Source organism: Pteropus medius, unplaced genomic scaffold, assembly GCF_902729225.1.
Source record: "Pteropus medius unplaced genomic scaffold, Ma_sr-lr_union100, whole genome shotgun sequence".
Lineage (NCBI taxonomy): Eukaryota > Metazoa > Chordata > Mammalia > Chiroptera > Pteropodidae > Pteropus > Pteropus medius.
The window spans coordinates 16205-28110 of record NW_024345020.1 but is presented as its reverse complement, the minus strand read 5'-3'; the positions used below and the strand labels follow the sequence as shown (position 1 = coordinate 28110).

The 11906-nt window shown below is 54.2% G+C and overlaps 1 long non-coding RNA gene and 1 pseudogene across 1 annotated transcript; both read left to right on the top strand.

Annotated features, from left to right (window-relative positions):
- The first annotated feature begins 514 nt into the window (after positions 1–514).
- Positions 515–633, top strand: LOC120611000 (uncharacterized; annotated as a pseudogene).
- An 8149-nt stretch (positions 634–8782) lies between these two features.
- On the top strand, positions 8783–9986 carry LOC120610998 (uncharacterized). Its single transcript, XR_005655052.1, has 3 exons — positions 8783–8820; positions 9472–9596; positions 9709–9986. It is a non-coding gene; the product is annotated as an uncharacterized LOC120610998 (long non-coding RNA).
- The last annotated feature ends 1920 nt before the right edge of the window (positions 9987–11906 follow it).

Sequence of the window (11906 nt, the reverse complement as noted above, 5' to 3'; positions counted from 1 at the left end):
TTTTTTTTCCTGCTGCCATTTTGTGTGAATCTTGGGAAGAACACAGCAGCGCATGTCTTGAAAAATTGTTTTCTGCTGCCATCTCGTGGGTATTGTGAAAATGCCAGTGTATTCATAAATTATTTTTCCTGCTGCAATCCTGTGGGCATTTTGAGAATAACAGAGTGTAGATGATCATAAAAATTAATTTTCTGCTGCCATCAAGTGTATATTTTATTAATAACACATGAGTGTTCATGAATATTCATTCTCTACTGCCATACGGTGGCCACATAGGATCTATGTCATCATAAAACTGTACACTCTATTGCCATCTGGTGGGCATTTTGGGAATGACACGGCGGTGCATCTCATGAACAGTTATTGCTGCTATCGTATGCATTTCAAAACAGCACCCCTGTGTATGTCAACATGAAAATTTATTTTCTGCTGCAGCGCAGGTGCAGGAGCAGACGTCTCCAGCGCCCGGGAGGCCGGGCTCGAGCTCTGGAGGCGGCAGGCGACAGCCTCTCCCGTCTAAGGCCATAGCAACCTGAACGCGCGCGATCTCATCTGGTCTCGGAAGCTAAGCAGGGTCGGGCCTGCTTAGTACTCGCATGGGAGACCGCCTGCGAACACCGGGTGCTGTAGGCTTCTGCCACCCCCACCTTTGCGGCCTTCAAGCCAGGGTGCCCCTGCATGCCTCCGGGCCCTGCTCGCTCGCTCGCGTTCCGGGCAGGCGACCGAGCGCGAGGGCTGCAGGAACGTCCTTGCGTCCCGCGCCACCACCGGGTTCCACCTGCTCTCCCGCAGCCAGCCCTGGGCCGTTACCTCCCTCCGCTCCGGGCCCTTCCCTTCCTGGGCTCCGCGGGGCAGGAGAACCCCTGGGACCATGGGAGAATCTGTGACCCTGCCTTCTGAGGGAGTCTTTTGTAATCCCATGACATGGGACACGACCACGATCACCCACCCTGCCACAGCCATATGAGCCTCTGGTCTCGTGCCGCGCCTCCTCCCATGTCACCCGGACTGACCAGGTGCCTGGATGATTGGCTGTGAGGCAGCCTTGGCCTTAACCCGGGGCGGGGGCAGGGACAATGGCCAGCACGTGGGAGGCCAGCGTGGCAGAAGCGCCACGGTAGCAGGCGTGATGCCTTGTGAGGAGATCCATTTCGGCACAGACCACGCGGTGGTGACCACCTGCCTTATTTACCACACACACACACTCACTCACTCTCACCTCACCACCTGCTGCTTGCCTCACTACCTGCGTGCCTAAATGACACACACACAAACCTGCACACTCACACTATCATGCCTCACACACTCACACACACACCAGACCTCTAACTCACAGACACCCCACTCACACTCTGGAAACACACTCACACATCCACTCCCTTTTTACACCTCTCACACACACACACCATGAAGTACACGCCTCACTCACACGCTCACAGCACCCCTTACCTCGCCCCTCCACCTCACACAGTCACTCACACTCACACTCACACACACTCACACACTCACACTCCGGGGAGCCCTTTTCCGCGGCGGGACCCCAGGCGGGATTCGGAGCAGCACGAGACTCCCTGAAGCCCCGGCGGCCGGGCCTGTCCTGGGGCCCCGGGCACTGGGCGCGCGACACGAGCCGCCTCCCCGCCCGAGCCCAGCCCCAGAACGACCACCCTCTGTTGGGGAAGCGGCCTCTTCAGGGCGGCGCAGGGTTTCGGGGTCACAGTCGGGGTCCGGCTCTGCGCGTCGGTGCGCTCGTCTGCGGGGCCCGTCCGGCTCTGTGCGTGGCGGGCACGGGCTCGCCTCTGTCGCGCGCGGGGTCGCCTCTGTCGTCTCTTGGCCTCTGTCCCTTTCCTCCTCAGCATCTCTCTCTGTGTGTCTGACCCCAGGTAGCTCGCGCGCTGCTCCCGTTCCCCAGCGACCCCGTTCCCGTCCCCCCGCCCTTCGTGGCTGTCACTGGGCCTCCCGCCGTGGCGACCGGTGTCCTCCTTTCTCCTTCCCTCCCTGTCACTCCCTCTGTCTCTCGGTTTCTCTGTCCGTCTGGCTCTCAGCTCTCCCTGTCTCTCTGTCTCTCTGTCTCCCTCTCTGTCTCGATGCAGAGAGTCGATGTGAAGGCGAGAGGTAGCGGACGGGGCGGGTCCCTGGTCCCGGTGCAGGCCGAGGGCTGCATCCGTCCCAAGCGATGGCTCGGGGTGTGGCCGGGGGCTCCGTGTGTGTTTGGGCAGGTCCAGGTCCGGTACTGCTCGGCGGGGATTGCAGGGGAGGAGTGCGTCTGGGTCAGGGCCGGAGCCCGGACTTAGCCGGGCCGCAGGTGCCTAGGTGCGCCGGTGGCCGAGAGCATGGCGGGCCACGCCCGGACCGGGGTCCTGCCGAGCAGCCAAGACTGGGGAGGCCCGGGTTTCGAGAGCGCCCACCCGGACCTCCGGCGCCGCCGCGAACCGGCCAAGGCCCACGCGCGATGCCTTAGCGCGGCTGGCGCTCGATCGCCGCCGCCTCGCCGGCGGAAGCCCCGCACCCCTGCAAGAGTGAGGTGCAGGCGCGGGCGTCTCCGGCGCCCGGGAGGCCGGGCTCGAGCTCTTGGGGCGGCAGGCGACAGCCTCTCCCGTATACGGCCACACCACCCTGAACGCGCCCGATCTCGGAAGCTAAGCAGGATGGGGCTTCTTAGAACTCGCATGGGAGACCGCCTGGGAATACCGGGTGCCATACCCTTTTGCCGCCCCCTCCTTTTGCCGCCCTCCAGCCAAGGTGCCCCTGGACGCCCCCGGGCCCTGCCCGCTTGCTACCTCCAGCACCCGGGGCAGGCGACCGACCCAAGGGCTGCAGGAACGTCCGTGCGCCCCGAGCCACCGCCCGTCTCCACCTGCTCTCCTGCAGCCAGCCTTGGGCTGTTACGTCCCTCCGCTCCGGGCCCTTCCTTTTCTGGGCACCGAGGAGCTGAGCCCAAAGGACGGAGGGCGCTGGGCGGAGGGCGAGGTCTCGGGGCAAAGCGTTGTCTGGTGCGGTGGCCGGTGTCCAAGAAGTTTCTCACTTGGGCACATGCACAGGCTTCCCAGGCCCTGGGGCTTTGTGGGGGAATGTTCAATCTTCCACGGGTAGTTGGGTACATAATTTTGACAAGCACTCAGGGTCCCATTGAGCTCCTTGGGGCAGAAAATATGTCTAATTCCTCTCTGTAATCCTCATGCAGACTTCAGGGCCACCCACAGACAGTGTGCCCAGGGATGCTATGGCCCGCCCTTCCATCGTCCCATGTGCCCCTCCATCCTTGTCTAGGAAGAAGCCAAAATGGCATCCTTCGCCTGGTAGAAAGAGGTCAGTTTGGGAAACTTCAGACACCTGTTGGCCTGTATCTGACTCTGTCACTTATTAGCTGTGTGATCATGTGTATGAGACTCCGTTTTCTGAATTTTGAAAGAGTGTACAGGAACCATCACGAGCAGCCCAGGCAGAAAGGTGAAGGAGAGGGAGGTGTCTGCTCCAATCCAGAGGTCTGATATCACATTGAAAAAGCAGGAAGGAAGAGAGGCCTCAGGAAGCAGCCACTGGGCCTCTTGGATGAGAAGGGACCAGGTTGAGTTGTGGCTCTGGAAGCCCCTGTGTCCACACTCTGATTCTGTCACTTATTAGCTGTGTGATCACCTCTCTGAGATTTAGTTTGCTTAATTTTGCATGAGTATCCACGGACCCCCACGACCATCCCAGGCAGAAAGTTGCAGTTGAGGACGTGTCTGCTCTAGTCCAGAAGTTTCATTTCAAATTGAGAAAGCAGGAAGGAGCAGAGGCCTCAGGAAAGAGCCCCGGGGCCTCTTGGATGAGCTGGGACTATGTGGAATTGTGACTCTGGGATCCCCTGTGTCCCCCCTCCGGGAAGGCGGATGTGCTTGGAACGGCCTGCCTTCCCTAAAGACCTGGGGGCGAGACAGCCTTTTCTTCTAAAAACAACCATATATATATATATACGTGCATATATATTCATATATATATTCATATCGACGCCCATATATATCTGCACATATATATATGCGCAGATATTTATGGGAGCTCTGGCATTACACACTCAGTTCACGTCCATTGTGAGCCAAAATTACAAACTTCCGAGCAATGTCTCACTTGCGGCAAATGCACAGGCTTCCCAGGCCCTGGGGCTTTGTAGGGAATGTTCAATCTTCTGCGTGTCGTTGGGTACAGACGTTTGACAAGCACTCTGGGTTCCGTGGAGCTCCTTGGGGTGACTCCATATCCTGAGCGTCTTTCGTCAGTTCTGGAGGAGGACGGGGCAGCGTAAAGCATCAGAAGCCGCTGTCCCCACCATCCTGACTTTTTTCTTGGGGTCAGGTGCAGAGTATTTCAAGACCATTGTATGGAAAGGGAGCGGGGGTGTGGGGCGGCAGCAGAGGACGCTGGTTAAGAGCACCTGCTCTGGTCTTCAATTGCGCCGTGTTCAAACCCAGCTCCTCACCCCACCACATGTGCCCAATTGCCTCATTCTCACAGGTGGTTGGAGGAGGAGCCGGGTTTGAACACGCAGCAGTTTATATCCTGCCTCTTAGTACCTCAGCTTCTCAGTTACCTGTGGATGGTCCTAACGATATTCGCCTCTGAGGGTTTCAGTGTATATACAAAGTCATTTCATGTAAGTGTCAGCCCTTTTTTTTTCCGAGGTCCTTAGGTTCAGAAGTTGCAGTGGGATTTAGGGGGCAGGGACAGAGGGAGGGGGCCTGAGCCCTTTCATGCGTCCCGCAGCCGCAGCAGTTCACCCCCGTGGAACGCGACGGCCCTGAGAGATGCCTGGCCAATGCTGGGGGCTGGGGACCGGTCAAAGGTGAGCCCGGGACTCCACATCTCTCCCTCGCCTGCCCCGTAGTCCGCCGGGGTGGTCCGAGGGCAGCAAATAGGCCCCGGAGCTGCGCGCAGCTTCAGGCCCCTCACGGCCCTCCACGCCCATGCCCGGTGTCACAGAACACAGCGCTGGCCACCAGGCGCTGACGTGGCCGAAACAGACACAGCCATCTGCAGGCCTTTGCAGGAATCCATGAGCCGACTGGACACGCGGTCGTGACCTTGGAGAGGGAGCATTGACCCTCTGTGCCCTCCCCGCCTTCAGATGTGGCTGGGGGTGAGGTTGATGCTCCTGGGATCTCAGGCCTGTGAGGCCCCAGCGCCTCCTGCTCCCCCAGGCATCGCATGCTGGGAGGGGCTGTGAGTTTTGTAAAGAAACATATTTGCCCTTGGGGTCCCTCAGCTTCTGACTGCAGAGCAGGGGCGGAGCGGGGAGATGTGAGAACTGAGAAGGAGGGGCTGGCGTTGGCACCCGTGTGCATTTCTGGGCATGTGTGTGATTGGGGGACAGGTTGGGGTTCAGGCTTAAGGAAAACTCCAATACTCTAAAGCAGCGTGACGGGGGAACTGTGGGGTGGTAGTGAGCAGCCTGTGGGGTCGGTGTAGAGATTCTGCACAGGAAGTCTCTGGCGGTATGGTGGACAGGGGTTTCTCAGAGCATGGTCCGCTGCCTGGGGGGACCCTGAGGCTGCTGTCGGTGACATCAGGGCTGGCCGGGTGCCGACTCCTGTATAGCGACCTGAGACCTCTGGGTTCTGAGATGGGGTGTCTGGGGTCTTGGTTCAAAGCCGGGGTCTCTGGGTACTGAGCAGCAGCTAGGACAGAATACGGGGAGGCGGGGACACAGCCGGGGTCTCAGGCCTCTTGGATGAGAAGGGACCAGGTCGAATTCTGGCTCTGGAAGGCCCTGTGTCCACACTCTGATTCTGTCACTTATTAGGCGTGTGATCTCCTCTCTGAGACTTAGTTGACTTATTTTTGAATGAGCATCCCCGGAAACCCAAGACCATCCCAGGAAGAAAAGTTACCGGGGATAGATCTGCTCCAGTCCAGAAGTTTCTTTTTAGATAGTGAAAGAAGGAAGGAGCAGAGGCCTCAGGAAGGACCCCCAGGGCCTATTGGATGAGCTGGGACTATGTATTATTGTCGCTCTGGGTCCCCCAGTGTCCACACTCTGGAAAGGTGGATGTGCTTGGAACGGCCTGCCTTCCCTAAAGACCTGGGGGCGACACAGGCTTTTCTTCTAAAAAACCAGCATATATATGTGCATATATATGTGAATATATATGCACATATATATTTATATGGGAGCTCTGGCATTACACACTCAGTTCACGTCCATTTTGAGACAAAAGTGAAGAATTTCGAGAAATTGCTTACTTGCGGCAAATACACAGGCTTGTCAGGCCCTGGGGCTTTGTGGGGAATGTTCAGTCCTTGCGCGTAGTTGTATACATACGTCTGACAAGCAGTCAGGGTCCCATTGGGCTATTTGGGACAGAAAATGTGTCTAATTCCTCTCTGTATCCTCATGCAGACTTCAGGGCCACCCACAAACACTGTGCCCAGCGATGCTTTCGGCCGCCCTTCCATCGTCCCATGTGCCCCTCCATCCTTGTCGAGGAGGAAGCCAAAATGGCATCCTTATCCTGGGAGAAACAGGTCAGTTTGGAAAACTTCAGACACCTGTGGGGCTGTATGTGACTCTGTCAGTTATTAGCTGTGTGATCACATGTATGTGACTCAGTTTTCTGAATTTTGAATGAGTGTACAGGAACCAGGACAAGCAGCCCCGGCAGAAAGGTGAAGGAGCGGGAGGTGTCTGCTCCAGTCCAGAGGTCTGATATCAAATTGAAAAAGCCGGAACGAAGAGAGGCCTCAAGACGTAGCCCTGGGGCTCGTGGATGAGCTGGGACACTGTCTCATTGTGGCTCTGGGAACGCCTGTGTCCACCATCCGGGAAGGCGCATGTGCTTTGAACGGCCTGCCTTCCTTAAATACCTGAGGGCAAAGCAGCCTTTTTTTCTAAAAATCCACCATGTATATATGTGCATATATATTCATATACATATGGGAGGTCTGGAATTACAGACTCAGTTCACATCCATTTTGAGCCAAAAGTGCAGACTTTTGAGAAATTGCTCACTTGTGGCAAATACACAGGCACGTCAGGCCCTGGGTTTTGTAGGGAATGTTCAGTCCTCTGCGGGTAGTTGGGTACATACGTTTGACAAGCACGCAATGTCCCATTGAGCTCCTTGGGATAGAAAATGTGTCTAATTCCTCTGTGTATCCTCATGCAGACTTCAGGGCCACCCACAGACAGTGTGCCCAGGGATGCTTTGGGCCGCCCTTCCATCGTCCCATGGGCCCCTCCATTCTTGTCGAGGAGGAAGCCAAAATGGCATCCTTCACCTGGTAGAAAGAGGTCAGTTTGGGAAACTTCAGACACCTGTTGGCCTGTCTGTGACTCTGTCACTTATGAGCTGTGTGATCACGTGTATGAGACGCAGTTTTCTGAATTTTGAAAGAGTGTACAGGAACCATCACGAGCAGCCCCGGCAGAAAGGTGAAGGAACGGGAGGTGTCTGCTCCAGTTCAGAGGTCTGATATCAAATTTAAAAAGCAGCAAGGAAGAGAGGCCGCAGGACTGAGCCCCAAGGCCTCTTGGATGAGCTGGAACGCTGTCTCCTTGTGGCTCTGGGACCCCCTGTGTCCACCCTCTGGGAAGGCAGACGTTTTGGAACGGCCTGCCTTCCCTAAAGACCGGAGGGAAACACAACCTTGTTCTCTAAAAATCCACCATATATATATGGGCATATATATTCATATATATGGATATATATATCTGGGAGCTCTGGCATTAAACACTCAGTTCACGTCCACTTTGAGCCAAAAGTGCAGACTTTTGAGAAATTGGTCACTTGTGGCAAATACAGAGGTTTGTCAGGACCTGGGACACTGTGGGGAATGTTCAGTCCTTGCGGATAGTTGTGTACATACGTTAGAGAAGCACTCAGGGTCCCATTAGGCTCCTTGGGACAGAAAATGTGTCTAATTCCTCTGTGTATCCTCATGCAGACTTCAGGGCCAACCACAGAGAGCCTGCCCAGCGATGCTTTGGGCCGCACTTCCATCGTCCCATGGGCCCCTCCATGCTTGTCGAGGAGGAAGCCAAAATGGCATCCTTCACCTGGTACAAAGAGGTCCGTTTGGGAAACTTCAGACACCTGTTGCTCTGTATGTGACTCTGTCACTTATTAACTGTGTGATCACGTGTAAGAGACTCAGTTTTCTGAATTTTGAATGAGTGTACAGGAACCATTAAGAGCAGCCCCGGCAGAAACGTGAAGGAGCAGGAGGTGTCTGCTCCATTCCAGAGGTCTGATATCAAATTGAAAAAGCAGGAAGGAAGAGAGGTCTCAGGATGGTGCCCCGGGGCTTCTTGGATGAGTTGGGACACTGTCTCATTGTGGCTCTGGGATCCCCAGTGTCCACCCTCCGGGAAGGCGGATGTGCTTGGAACGGCCTGCCTTCCCTAAAGACCTGAGGGCAACACAGCCTTTTTTTTCTAAAAATCCACCATATACATATGGGCTTATATATTCATATATATGCACATATATATGTGGGAGCTCTGGCATTACACATTCAGTTCTCGTTCATTTTGAACCAAAGTGCAGACTTTCGAGAAATTGCTCACTTGCGGCAAATACACAGGCTTGTCAGGCCCTGGGTTTTGTAGGGAATGTTCAGTCCTCTGCGCGTAGTTGGGTGTATACCTTTGACAAGCACACAGGGTCCCATAAGCTCCTTGGGATAGAATATGTGTCTAATTCCTCTCTGTCTCCTCATGCAGACTTCAGGGCCACCCACAGACAGCGTGCCCAGCAATGCTTTGGGCCGCCCTTCCATCGTCCCATGTGCCCCTCCATCCTTGTCGAGGACGAAGGCAAAATGGCATCCTTCACCTGGTAGAAAGAGGTCAGTTTGGGAAATTTCAGACACCTGTGGGGCTTTATGTGACTCTGTCACTTAGCTGTGTGATCAGGAGTGTGAGACTCAGTTTTCTGAATTTTGAGTGAGTATACAGGAACCATCACAAGCAGGCCAGGCAGAAAGGTACAGGAGCGGGAGGTGTCTGCTCCAGTCCAGAGGTCTGATATCATATTGAAAAAGCAGCAGGGAAGAGAGGCTTCAGGCTGGAGCCCCAGGGCCTCTTGGATGAGCTGAGAAACTGTCTCATTGTGGCTCTGGGACCCCCTGTGTCCACCCTCCGGGAATCCACATGTGCTTGGAACAGCCTGCCTTCCCTAAAGACCTGAGAGCAACACAGCCTTTTTTTCTAAAAACCCACCATATACATATGTGCATATATATTCATATATATGCACATATATATATGGGAGCTCTAGCATTACACACTCAGTTCTCGTCCATTTTGAGCCATAATGCAGCCTCTCAAGAAATTGCTCACTTGCGGAAAATACACAGGCTTGTCAGGCCCTGGGGATTTGTGGGGAATGTTCAGTCCTCTGCGGGTAGTTGAGTACATACGTTTGACAAGCACTCAGGGTACCACTGAGCTCCTTGGGACGGAAAATGTGTCTAATTTCTCTGTGTATCCTCATGCAGACTTCAGGGCCACCAACAGACAATGTGCCCAGGGTTGCTTTAGGCCGCCCTTCCATCGTCCCATGTGCCCCAACATCCTTGTCCAAGAAGAAGCCAAAATGGCATCCTTCGCCTGGTAGAAAGAGGTCAGTTTGGGGAACTTCAGACACCTGTTGGTCTGTATGTGACTCTGTTACTTATTAACTGTGTGATCGCGTGTATGAGACTCAGTTTTCTGAATTTTGAATGACTATACAGGAACCATCACGAGCAGCCCCGGCAGAAACGTCAAGGAGCGGGAGGTGTCTGCTCCAGTCCAGAGGTCTGATATCAAATTGAAAAAGCAGCAAGGAAGAGAGGCCTCAGGAAGGAGCCCCGGGGCCTCTTGGATGAGATGAGAAACTGTCTCATTGTAGCTCTGGGACCCACTGTGTCCACCCTCCGGGAAGCCGGATGAGCTTGGAACGGCCAGTGTTCCCTAAAGACCTGAGGGCAACACAGCCTTTTTTTCTAAACATGCACCATATGTATATTTGCATATATATGTATAGGAGCTCTGGCATTACACACTCAGTTCACGTCCATTTTCAGCCAAAAGTGCAGACTTTCGAGAAATTGCTCACTTGAGGCAAATACACAGGCACGTCAGGCCCTGGGGCTTTGCGGGGAATGTTCAGTCCTCTGCGGGTAGTTGGGTACATACGTTTGACAAGCACTCAGGGTCCCTTTGAGCTCCTTGGGACAGAAAATGGGTCTAATTCCTCTGTGTATCCTCATGCAGACTTCAGGGCCACCCACAGGCAGTGTGCCCAGAGATGCTATGGCCGCCCTTCCATCGTCCCATGTACCCCTCCATCCTTGTCTAGGAAGAAGCCAAAATGGCATCCTTCGCCTGGTAGAAAGAGGTCAGTTTGGGAAACTTCAGACACCTGTTGGCCTGTATCTGACTCTGTCACTTATTAGCTGTGTGATCACGTGTATGAGACTCAGTTTTCTGAAATTTGAGTGAGTATACAGGAATCATCACAAGCAGCCCAGGCAGAAAGGTGAAGGAGCGGGAGGTGTCTGCTCCAGTCCAGAGGTCTGATATCAAATTCAAAAAGCAGGAAGGAAGAGAGTCCTCAGGACGTAGCCCCAAGACCTCTTGGATGAGCTGCGACACTGTCTCATTGTGGCTCTGGAACCCCCTGTGTCCACCGTCTGGGAAAGCGGATGTCATTGGAACGGCCTGCCTTCCCTAAAGACCTGAGTGCAACACAGCCTTTTATTCTAAAAATCCACCATATATATATGTGCATATATATGAATATATATATATGAATATATATATGCACATATATATATGGGAACTCTGGCATTACACGCTCAGTTCACGTTCATTTTGAGCCAAAAGTGTAGACTTTCGAGAAATTGCTCACTTGCGGCAAATACACGGGCTTGTCAGGCCCGGGGCATTGTGGATAATATTTAGTCCTTTGCAGTAAGTTCTGTATATACGTTTGACAAGCACTCAGGGTCCCATTCAGCTCCTTGGGACGGAAAATGTGTCTAATTCCTCCGTGTATCCACATGCAGACTTCAGGACCACCCACAGACAGTGTGCCCAGCGATGCTTTGGGCAGCCCTTCCATCGTCCCATGGGCCCCTCCACCCTTGTCGAGGAGGAAGCCAAAATGGCATCCTTCACCTGGTAGAAAGAGGTCAGTTTGGGAAACTTCAGACACCTGTTGGCCTGTCTGTGACTCTGTCACTTATGAGCTGTGTGATCACGTGTATGAGACTCAGTTTTCTGAATTATGAATGAGTATACAAGAACCATCACAAACAGCCCAGGCAGAAAGGTGAAGGAACGGGAGGTGTCTGCTCCATTCCAGAGGTCTGATATCAAATTGAAAAAGCAGGAAGGAAGAGAGGCCTCAGGACGGAGCCCCTGCGCCTCTTGGATGAGAAGGGACCAGGTAGAATTGTGGCTCTGGAAGCCCCTGTGTCCACACTGTGATTCTGTCACTTATAAGCCATGTGATCACCTCTGTGAGACTTAGTTTACTTAAGTTTGAGTTTCAATCCACCGACCCCCACGACCATCCCAGGCAGAAAAGTGACCGGGGAGAGGTGTCTGCTCTAGTCCAGAATTTTGTTTTCAAGTTGAGAAAGCAGGAAGGAGCAGATGTTTGGGTGACAAGAGGACGGGGGATGAGGGGCCAGTTGGTGGGGAATACGTGGTGGGGACAGGGCTGAGGTGGGCGGGACAGGGGAGGGGCCAGGGGCCGAGGCCCGGGCTGGGAAGACATATGTAAAGGACGGGAGGGATTTCAGAGAGAGCTAAGTAGCAAGGGTCTGGGCTCTCATTTGAATGGTGGGCAGAGCCCTTAAGGCAGGGGAACACTCTTCTCAGCTGCCATCTCATTTCGCGTGCATTTGGGGAATAGCGCCAGAGTTTAGGTCCTGAGACGTGA